Source organism: Triturus cristatus, chromosome 10, assembly GCF_964204655.1.
Source record: "Triturus cristatus chromosome 10, aTriCri1.1, whole genome shotgun sequence".
NCBI classification, from domain to species: Eukaryota; Metazoa; Chordata; class Amphibia; order Caudata; family Salamandridae; genus Triturus; species Triturus cristatus.
The window spans coordinates 655,445,705-655,457,706 of NC_140593.1; positions in this window are offsets into that span (position 1 = coordinate 655,445,705).

Here is a 12,002-nt window from a genome sequence, read left to right on the forward strand (position 1 = left end):
TAATTGGGCCCCTTGGGTATATGCTCTACTACTTCTTGCTGGGCAGTCCCTGCCCGCCCTCCTGTTACAACAAAGTACCTGTGTATCTTCCAGAATAGGGCAAAATGTAAGCTTTGATGGTTCAATGGGGGAGTGCCTGTCAGAACGACAATCCAACCTTGAGAGTCAGTCGATGGCCCCCAGAGTTGAATCATTGCCTAAACGATCCATGGTCATTGAGGAGTTTACATTAGACTGTGCTAAGGGCATATATCTTTTGAATGGGATGTTGGATACGTCGGGTGGCCAACTTCTGAAGTCAAGGGCTAACAAGTTTTTGGCTAAAATGTATCCTTTAAGCAGTAGTTCTATGCAGACAGTGGCCAAATCGTGGGTCATACATCTTCTTACCCTTACAAAGTCATCTCGTTTTGAGGAGCGACACCCCCTCACATGGCGAATCCAGTGTATTGCTTTGTTTTTCATTCATTCTTCTCCCTCATATCTCTTCTGGGCTCCTAGTTTGGGGGCATTTACCATATACATTTTCCGGAGAAATAGTGGCATGGGTAGCTCTTGAAATAGTGCCTGATTAATTCCTGCTTTTGCCAAAACGTCACCCGCTGCATATTGTGGCTAATCTCACTGGGTGGCCCCATACCTAACCTAAAATTTGGGAAAGAATTTTCATTGGGAAGGATCTTAATGTGCGCCCACTGGTCATGGCCCTGAGTTGCAAAGGAAGAGTTGGTTCTGGTTTAGGCAGGGGGAGTCCTTCTGCTCTTAAGGGAGCACAAAATAATCGGTGGCACATGAATAGGTTGGCTGGTCATACTTAATAAGGCCTCACTGTGAGAGCTTGGTCTATGAATGCTCTCCAATAGTTCTTTCATTAGCCCTGTAAGGTCACCTATCATGGACTTCAAGACCCCCACTTTAGCTCTGAGGTCGCTGATGAGCTGAAGGGCATTCTGGTTGTGATAATGGGGGCTGATGCTGATACACTTGGCACCTCTAATACTGGTGGCTTGATGGCATCCTGGAAGGGATTGCTCATATCAAGAAGGGGGGGCCAATCTGTTGCTGCGAGAGATTGATGCAGCACAGCTATTTTAAAACCTTTCCTCATGACACCAACCCAGAAAACCCTTACACCATTTGTTTATCGGTGGAGCCCATAACACCGAAACACACATTCACTCAGTTTTCTGGATGAAGTAGACGAGCTGCAAGACATACGGGGTTCCTTGTTAATATTTTTACCTAAATAATAAATATATACATTATATACATTTGATTCTGGAATTGTCGGTTCGAAACATCAAGGTACTCTGCTATTTGGGTCAATGGACCAACTAGTAGGAATCAGCTGATGGCGATTAAGTCCAGCTCAATCACAATTAAAACCTTTGAACAATTATTGATCATAACTTTAATTCTAATAACCACAGACTCAGTTTGAGTTAGCATGCCATTTTATCTAGATTCAGTGAATAAATTGAATAAGTAAAGTTTTATTAGACAAATATTCTAGACATTATTTTCATAAGCATTTAAGTAAAGATTGGAATAGAAATGGAAAATATTCATTACCCTTGGCCTTAGGGCGATGACGAGAATGGTTCACCAGACATGAACCGAAGATCACAGGATAGGTTCCCAAAACTGACTGACTGTCCCTCTAACCTCCTCGGACGTATTCCCTCCCAGGATAGAATCCCACAACAGTCTCGTTCCTTTTCCCCATCAACGTTCGAAGTCCAAAATTGTCAAAGTTTTTTCAGCATCAAAAGGAAAATCATCTCAACAGACAGTGTCGTGTTGAATGGATCGATGTAGAATAAGTGCTCTGAACCTCATCATTGTAAGCACAAGCTCTTTTATACCCTTTCATTAGCTTTCTATACCCAAAATTGAAACCTTTTAGAGCCTACATTCATTCTGATTGGTCCATTGGAGGGGTGTTGATGGTCACCTCATTGTTCTCCTTGCCTGAACCGGTTCTGCAAATAATTAATTCAATTAAAATTCTCGTGATTCATCAAGTCCAAATGTTCTTTAACTTTGTTAATATATTTGCAACATTATTCGACAGTCATGAATCAGTTCATCTTCTAGAGTGGGAGTCTCCCATCCGTTCCCATGCATTCATGCTGTATTTTTGGCACAACTCTTGTGTTAGGTCAGACTGGCCTTGACATCTCTCACTCCGGGCCTAGGCCACACACACGTGACTGGAACTTCCACTCTGCTCATGCGTGGGGGCCATCTTTATTCAGCCCAAGTAATCACGTCTCTCGACAGCGGCCATTTTCCCAGCGAGGCCTAGCAGGCCCGAACGGAACTAATATGAAAACCACATAGCAGAAATTAGACATAGAAAATAAGCCTTTCTGTATACCACCCACCATTCTAATGACCCGTGTTAAGTGTTACCTAGCATAAGCGACATTTAAAGCCATTTTACTTACCATCTGCAGGCTTTGCCATGATATAATTTTACTACAACCGAAATACATACAACTTACGTCTTCTTTCTACATGAATCACAAACCTATGTTAATTTAATTTCACATTTGTAAATAAATTAGATTTTTGCAATTCCAGTTAGTTTCCCGCGTGTAGTGTCTAATTAAAGGTGCATTTGTTGATTAATACATGCATTCAAACAGTTAGTATTTTTAAAGTTATGAGGTCACATTAACTTCGAAGGGGTACAACTTTTTTTGTATTTTCCCTTGCTCCATCAATTCCCCCCTTTGGTGGTTTTTAATATCACCACAAAAAACATCTCTACCAGTTTATCAGAAATCATGTTTCTTGTCCTTTTTCATTTGTTAGCTCAAACAATGGTATTCTTCATATTCTGTCTCTTAGACTTGTTGTACATTTTCTCTTTAAATTCTTCTAATTAAATCTCTCCCATTTCTCATTTTGTGTTTTTACCTTATTGTTTTTTTTCTTTTTCTAATACATACACATGCTAATCTCAACATTATTGTCATTAATATTACTATTGTCACTGGTATTAATATTTTCCCAACTAATGAACTACCTATTTCTGCAAACCATTTCTTTACTGAGGAAAAACGCTTACCAAGCTTCTCCCAAACACCATCAACCTCCAGTGGGGTAACTTCTTCATGCAATTTAGGAATATTCTTTATATACCTTTGTATATTCTGACTTTTATCTGGAATGTATATGCAACAATGTTGTACCTTCAGCATTCCACAGGCTCCTCCCTCTTTTGCCAAAAGAATATCAAGGGCAAGTCAATTTTGCATCACCATAGCTCTCATGGCAACCATCTCGGTATTTACTAATAAGAACCCTCCAGCAGTATTTGTTGATAAACGATCTACTATTGTTGACAATTTCCAAATCTTATATGCATTAAAAGATATACCCACTGCTGGTTTCAATGCTTCAAAAATGTCACCTATTATCTCTGAGAAACTTTCCCTTCTTCTACGTGTTAGTGGTTTACCTATACCTATATTGTGAGTTCCTTTAGTTCCCCTATCTACATGAAATATCTTTGGAAATACCAGGCCTAGATAACATGTTCCGTACCAATGGTCCGGCAACCTATAATAAGCTTTGTTCCCACAAATAAAATAGATCCCTGGGAATACTGGATCTTTTCCTCCTTTGAATCCCCATCACCCTATAATTCTGTATGTATCTCGACATTCACTAGCACCCACAACATAGTTGTCATACATAGTGTTATCTCCACAAATGCACAATTTTCCCTTGCAAATCTAACCCTATTGCAACATTAGTTTCACTCTTATCATAACTTCTATCCTCAAAACCCTAAAGTGGTATTTTCATCTTTTCTCCTGTTACTTTTCTTTGAAACTTAACTCTTCTATCCTCTACCATGTCTAAAAACACTTTTTTTTCTTTCCGTAATCTACAAGTAAGGTTGTGTCTAAATGTGTATTCTAATGTTAATTCTTTTGTTTCTAAGACAAAGCACCCATATAAGTATATTAATATTCTAATTTGCCTGTCTTATAAACTAAACTGGCCAACACACTGCAAGTTATTCCATACGTCAAGGGAAGGTGATGATATGTTACACCCTCTGTCACATACGCAGGTAACTGCATGCAGACATAACAATCCCTAACATCCATTGTCTTTACATTTTCATATAAAAGCGTTGTAAAAACATTCTTAGAAAATCATTTATTGACCTGTCTCTATGAAACTCAGTATTATCTAGCAGTGTTGCAGTATTCTTTGTGTTATGTGCCTTATCACTATTTTTTTTATTGTTCATCCCAGACTTATTCTCTGCAGTTAATCTAAGTGGAATAATTATTGCTAAAATGAACCAAATAAGCATCAGTAAACCTGTACAGTAAAAACACATTCTACACCATCTGTATAGAAAACTACACCTAGATCTTCTATTTTCATTCTCTGCCATGGCAAACTATAATCTAAGATATGTACTTAAAAATGTATCTCTCCACACTCAAAAAATATGGCCTTCGAACCAACTGCCATTAGCGCTCTGTTTGGTCCTTCAAATTTTCTTTAATTTCCTCAGTTTGTCTTTATTCTGGTTTCTTCACTCTCTTCAGGATGGGCATAGTTCACTTTCACCCTCCTGTTTACGATTTTCGTTTGAGTTCGCTATCCACCTCTTCGATGTCAGGCAGTGCTATGTAAGTCCATTCAGGTGATTTGTATTTCAAATTAGGTCTTTCTACTCTTTCCAGTCTCTGCAATTGTCCTTTATTCAAATGTATTTGATTTATTTTACTCATTATTTCATTCACTTGTTCTTCCTTGTCTTTGTTCAAATGTATTATTTTATATCCCAGTCTTTTACATTCGTTGAGCCAATTGTCTCCTTTTCTTGGCCTTTTTAGTCCAGTCTCTGTTTCTTCTTGTTCCACTTTCCAAGCTCTCTTTCTTGTCCTCTCCTTTGTCTTATTTCTTCTTCACTTTCTTCCAATTCTATTTCAGATCTCACTTCACTTTCTTTAACTTTGAACTTTATGATCTCTGATTCTTCATCTGATTTTAGAATTTCTTCTGTTGTTTCAACTACTTCTGAAGGGCTTTTCCCAAAACTTGTACTTGGTTGTTCAACATCACTGTGAATTATTTCTGTCTCTCCTGTTTCAATATCAATTGTCTGTCTTTCCAAGTCTTCTGTTTGCTTTTCAATGTCCTCAGTTTGTCTTTCACCAAATTCAGATTGTTCTGCTTCAGATGTTGAACTAGTGTTGGATATGTCCAGATGTCGATTTACAGGTCGATCTTCAGGATCTGGAATTTTAACTGCTTCCGTTGCTGCTTCAGATGCCAGACTGGTGTCTGATATTTCCAGATGTCGAGTTACAGGTTGATCTCCAGGATCTGGAACTTTGATGGTATGACTGGCATGAATCCAATTTTTCAGACCTGCACACTTTACTGCTGTGGTAGTCACTAAGATCACCTGATGTGGTTTATCCCAGCGAGGTACCAGGCAATTTCTTCTTCTGTGGACTTTTATGCGAACCCAATCTCCCGGACTCAGATCATGAGCTGGGTTTCTCTCAAGAGTGATCGCATCCGGTCCAACCTAATGAAACACAGAATGCACCACATCAGCCAATCCTTTGCAATAGTCCAGAATAAGATCAGCAGTTATAGTCAGCAGTTTGTTGACAGGTACGAATGCTTGTCTCGTTACTGGTCCCATTATTATTTCATGAGGAGTCAAACCTGCTTTTCTGTCTGGTACGTTCCTCATGCGCACATGAGTTAGGGCATCTGGCCATTTGAGTCCTGTGGCTAGACACATTTTCCCTAGCCTATTCTTGATTGTGCCATTTACTTGCTCAACCACCCCAGAATATTTTTGCGAAAAACATATAGGAAACTCCCTCTATGGTAGGTTGATTAATTAAAAATACATGTGACAGTCAAAGGACCAAAAACGACTTAAGAATATAATTGTAATTTTTTAATTTATTATACAAATCTGCAAAGTTATACAAATATTGATAAATTATCTATATTTCTTCTCATGAGGATACATGTCCTTTGATTCAATTCTTTATACATTCAACTGTACATTCATTTGTACATCTGTAATTAATTACATACAATTTGTATGCATGCTCCAATTGATAATGGACACAAGAAAAAGCGATAGGGAAATAGACAACGGATACCAAATCTAATTTTCTAGCATGGCTAGATATAATCTACGCGCGTTTCGGAATTGTGCCTTCATCAGGTAGCCATGTTTTCATAATTCCTAAAAAATAATGAAAAAACAAAAATGACCTACAATATACATAAACAATAAGAAGGTCAACTGACTGAGTTTCACATGTATATATACCTACTCAATATCAAATATTTACAAATCTACAAATATACATATTCCATTTATACATAAATTGTGATGTCACAGAATGCTAAGGTAGAATAGCTCTCTGCGATCTTACATCCACTTATCCCCTTATGGGTACGCACTAGTAGTACACGTATGTGTACTACTGGTGCGTACAGGTACGTGTACTATTAGTGCGATCCCATTACGGGTACGCACTAGCAGTACACGTACGTGTACTACTAGTGCGTACAGGTACGTGTACTACTAGTGCGTACCCGTAAGGGGATCGCAATAGTAGTACACGTACGTGTACTACTAGTGCGTACACGTACGGGTCAAATGCACTGTTCAACAGGTGTTGTAGGGGTACGTGTGAAATGCACAGTACCTGTGTGTGGATTTCAAAATTACATAGGGGACACATAAGGGACAAGTGTTAGGCCATAAATGCATGCTGGTTGTCATGGATACCGAGTTTTCAGTTGAAATTTGTCCATCAGGTGTCCTAGAAAAGTCAGTTGGCCACAAAATACAATGTTGCAAAGTGGTTGTTGAGTTGACATGACGCTCAAATTTTGAAAGATGCAAATGCTGTCACTGGTGTATGTTTAAAGGGATTGGAGTAAACATACGATGCGAATGATTCAGACCAATCACTATGTACTCCTCAAAATGAATGCCCCTCAGCAGGACAGATATAAGGCAGCCAGAACCCATGAGAGGGCACTTGCCTGCACAACTCAAGAGTCGACAACACTGCTGCTGTCTCTGCTTCCTCTGGCCATGTCACGTGCTGTGGAGAGGGCCCAGCCATGAACCCTGGAGGAGAATGAGGCCTTGCTGGACGTCCTCCTCCCACAGTACACCAGCCTGTATGGGAGACCAGGGGAGCTGGTGAGTGCTGACTCCACTACCTTTGCCTATGCACCTGTTGTGTGACAGTCAATATAGGGTCCAGGTGGGACACACATGCAATGTTGTTTAGAGTGTGTTCCGGGGGGGTCATGCTTATGGCTCTCATGCAGAGCATGATGTAGTTCCTGTGTGCACTCCTCACTTGCATAGTGCTTACAGTGACTTTCACTGCATAGTGCATGACACATTCAGCCTGGCAAATCCTTGGTGGCTTTTCTTCCTGTTGTCCTGAGGTGATTCAGTGGTCCCCCCGGTGTGACAGGTGACTGTACCCACAGATGTGTATGAGTTGAGTGGACCTGTGGTGAGAGTGTCCAAATGATGGGTACAGCCTCGTGGACATTGATGTGTGTGAACGTTCCTTGTCATGTGGGTGAGTGTCTATGTGAAGTGTTGCACCACAGCTGCATGGTGGAGGCAACATATCTACCTATCTGATGTGACAAGTAAGCCGTGCTTTGTGTCTGACTTGCAGAGCTAGCACGACACCTGTGACTCCCCACTGGCAAACGGCACATGTGCAGAGTGAGGGTTGTATCCGCTGTTGTCAATGACAGGCGAGTGATCTGTGCCTGGGTGTGTCTGTCTAGTCTGCTGAGGGTGCGTCAGTGGAGTGGGACATGTGACTGCTTGGCACGTGCTGGCCATCAGCCTGCTGTTGCATGTGCTGCACAGTGTGTGGCATGATCAGTGAGTGTGTTGCACCCCTCATGCCACCTGTTGACTTTCAATGCCATGTAGTGCATTGGCGCTTGCACACAGAGCTATTTCTTGTTGTGAATGAGGCAATTCATGTCAGCATCCTATGCCCTGTTCAACATTTCAAAGATGTTCTAATGTGTGTCTCTGGGACATGGAGCAGGTGTATTGATGTTGTGTCACCTTGTCATGCTGACAGGTAACTGCCTACGAGAAGGGGGTGATCTGGAACAACGTCGTCAGGGCTGTGAGAACTGCGGGGGAGCGTAGTCGGCAGCTGCCACAGGTCCGCAAGAGGTGGCAGGACATTCGGTGCTGGACCCGGCGGATTGCCCGGGTCCAGCTGGGGCTGGACCCTCCTCGCCCCCACGGCCGACGCCGACGCCTGACCCCCCACATGGGACGTGTCCTGGCGGTGGTCTTCCCTGACCTCGATAGGCAGTTACAGGAGAGACTGCAGCAAGTAGGGGGTAGGTACATGGCTTTTGGTCGTGTTATGTGTCGCCTGCTTTTGAAAGTGCTCTTTCGCATGAATACACTCCCAGACTTGATATGTGCAGTGCATTTTCTGTTCCCCATTGTCACCTGGGGCTCTTTTTCATCCCTTCCCTTGACATGTGTCCCCTGGTCTGTGTGTAATCACATTTGCACATGGTCGTGTAGGGTGCCGGTGAATCTAAGTGCACATAGCTTTCTGCATCATATTGGAGGGTGGTCTTTGACTTGTGTTGGTACCTTGCCTGTGCCATGACCTGTTCACTATGTTGGGGGTCCATATTTGTTGTCACTGATGATGATTCTCAACATAGGAGTGTGAGCTTTCAACTGAACCCCCTTGCAGCATGCATGACCAATGTTGTGGCCTCAGACATGATGTGCATGAGTGGGAGATATGCATAGTGCCATGACAGTTCAACATGGTACAGTCAGCTCATTCCAGGACCACGGAGCAGTGTGCCCACTACAGTCCCCTGAGACACCCTGGCCTCCTAATCATGTGTGTCATCCAACACTGTGCACATTCACTGTGGGTTCAGCATAGGTCTGCCTCTGTGGCATTGTTACCTGGCCTAGTTTGTATTTTTCAAATGTGAGCTACATGTGTCCACCGGACAGGGATGCACCATTTTGCTTGTGCATACTCACACTGGGCAGTGCCTGTATGGCTATTCACAACAATCTGTTGATGGTTGTTTGTAACAAATATGTGTTGCCAGCCCCACGAGGTGATGTTGTGCCAATGAAGCAAGTTTTCAAGCACAGTTATTGTAACCCTGAACAAGAGGTGTCACTTCTTGATTTGCATCAGTCACATTGACTCAAGTATTGGGGGGGGGGGGGGGTGCGGGAGGGGCATACATGTGCAACCCTGATTTTTCATTGCCAGGTCTGACTTGTGTGTGAGAATTGGCTGTACAGAAAATCAACGTGCAGTGCCCCTGTGATGGTGGCCAGTGCTTAATGTTCGTGCCTGTGTGTGGTTCAGATGCAACGCAGTTTTGACTTTGTGTGCTGACATCTGTGTGTGCATTCTGGCTTGCCATGAGGGTGTCTCCACAGTACAGCTAGGCTTTTTTCAAACCAATTGCAGGCCCATTATCTTATGCAGTGTCCTGGGTGTGGACATGTGTGCTACTCCAGATGACAGGCAGTAGGTCATATGTGTAGCCAACTGTGTAATCAGGTGACAGATAGCCATGTGACAAATGACATAATTCAAGTTGTTACTCTAAATAAATTGTACCTTGGCACTCACAGCCCTTGTCAACAGTTCTTCATGTTTTAAATGTGGTAATTTGATGATTTGTGTAAAGAACAATGATGTGCCTGCATGAAGATATCTCCAGAGGAAGTGCACACCAAACGGCATTTCCACTTTCATTGAACACACTGGCACCTTTTCAAAGAAGCCACTGTTAGAATTAATTGGTGTTGCAGATTCTCCATATACATGTTCCCACTGAGGTCTGGATTTTGTGAGACTCCTTTGTTTTTGGTGATACGAACTAACGAGTGTCAAGACATCAAGACCTCCGTGGGCACATGTATATGTACTTTCTGCAACAGCATTTATTTCTAACTGTGGCTTCTTAGAAAAGGTGTCAGCTTCTTCAATGACAGGGTAAATGTACTTTTATGTGCACTGCCTTGTGCGACATATTTCAACCAGGCACAAGAGTGTTCTTTTCACGAGATGGCGAATTTCCACATTCAAAACATGTTGATTGTGTAAAGTATTGTGAGTCCCAAGGTAACCACATTTTTTTGTTTTGTGTTCCAAAGCACTTACAGGTCTCTGAGTGTGGTGACACCTTGAGTATTGAGGTGTGTTAGTTTACCTTGGGTGCACCACTACTTTTTCTTTCAGGATAAACAAGAGGTGGCATGACTTCATTGTATTGCTGTGCTCACCGGTTCACAGACACTAGCTTCTCAGTGTATTTCTCATTCAAGTTGTGGCCTGGTGTGTTCTTTTTTTCATGGTGTCCAAGTGGCATAGTGGGTCTACCAACTGGGCAGTACAGGGCATACATATGTGTGGAGTAATGTTGCTGTTACTCATGATGCATTGCCGGATATGCACTTTGACCAATTGTTTTGTGCTCATGTGTCAGATGTATACAGGTGACTGATGATTTTGGTTTCTTATCCTTGCCCACAACATCATCAACCGAAAACGAGGAAGACACCTGCATGGACCTTGAAGAGGGACCCAGCGCCAGTGCCGCCAGTGCTGTGGAGTCAGCAGGAGCCAGTGGCACGGAGGGTGAGGGGAGTCAGTTGGAGGACCTGTCTGGAGGCGAGAGCAGCTACGACGCCGACGGGTCCAAGGCTGAACTCCCTGAGGAGGCGGAGGCTGCAACACCAATTGGCAGCATACCCACATCTGTCCCCACCTCCTCCATTCCCATCTCCGCCCTCCCAGTTGCTCCCGTCCCTCCTGTCTGTGCAGCGTCCCACCGTGCCTCCTTCGTGCCAGGCACCGCACCCCCTGCCCCTGTCACCCCTGCTGCCCTCAGTGAAGAGTCTGTGGACATACTGCGGGAGTTGCAGGTTGGGCAGGCATCAATGCTGAATGTCCTCCATGACCACACTAGACTGCTCACACAGGTTGTGTCTTTCATGGAGGGCATGTCAGCAACGATGTCTGACCAACGCAGGATTCTGCGGTCCATGGACTCTTCACTGACGGCAGCAGTTACTGCCCTGCAGCGCTCAGTCCCCCCCTACCCCGGAATCATCCACACTGCCCTCTCCCATGCCTGCCCAACGCACACCCAGACAGTCATGAGCATGCACCCCAACAGACACATCCAGCACACCCACAAGTAAGGCACAGCGCACACATCCTGGCACGTACACTCAGGGGGATGTAGGCACACCCACAGGGCCTGGGGGAAGATGACAGACACGCAGCCACAGTCATAGTCTGCAGTCCTCACAACCCAGTTCCTCCAAAACCACTCCCCTTAGCTCCCCTGCCAAACTGTCACCCAAGGACAGCTACATGGCTGGTCGGGCCCTCAGCCCCACTGTGACACCACCCTACAAGCGTGCGAGGAAGCCCCCGGGCAGGGGAGTTGAGTCCCCCCCATGTCAACCCCCTCCCCAAAGAGCGCTGCACCCCATCCCTCGGCCACCACACCTCCGTTGGCCCTGGGGTATCTTCCGGTGCAGGGGTTAGGATGGAGGCCCTAGCTGAAGTGTGCAATGCCGTGTTCACCTCCACCTTTGGCGCTGCCCCACCCACTGTGGTGGAGACGTCCACCCCTGCACCCACCACACCTACCCAACCCCCTCCTGTCCCTGCGGTGCCTGGTCCTGCCACTGATTATGCCCCCCCCCCGGTCCACAAACCTTGAGGTTCGTTTGTGCAGGCAAGGTAGGGGTGGACGCGGTCCCCTACGTCCACCCTTGGACTCGAGAAATGGACTGGCCATTGGCCTTTGCACATAGTCTTATTACTTTATTATTTTTCAGTGCTGAATAAAGCCTTTTCTTTTACTTTCAACACTATTGCATTTCAGGTACTTGATGTTGGTGATGAGGCTCA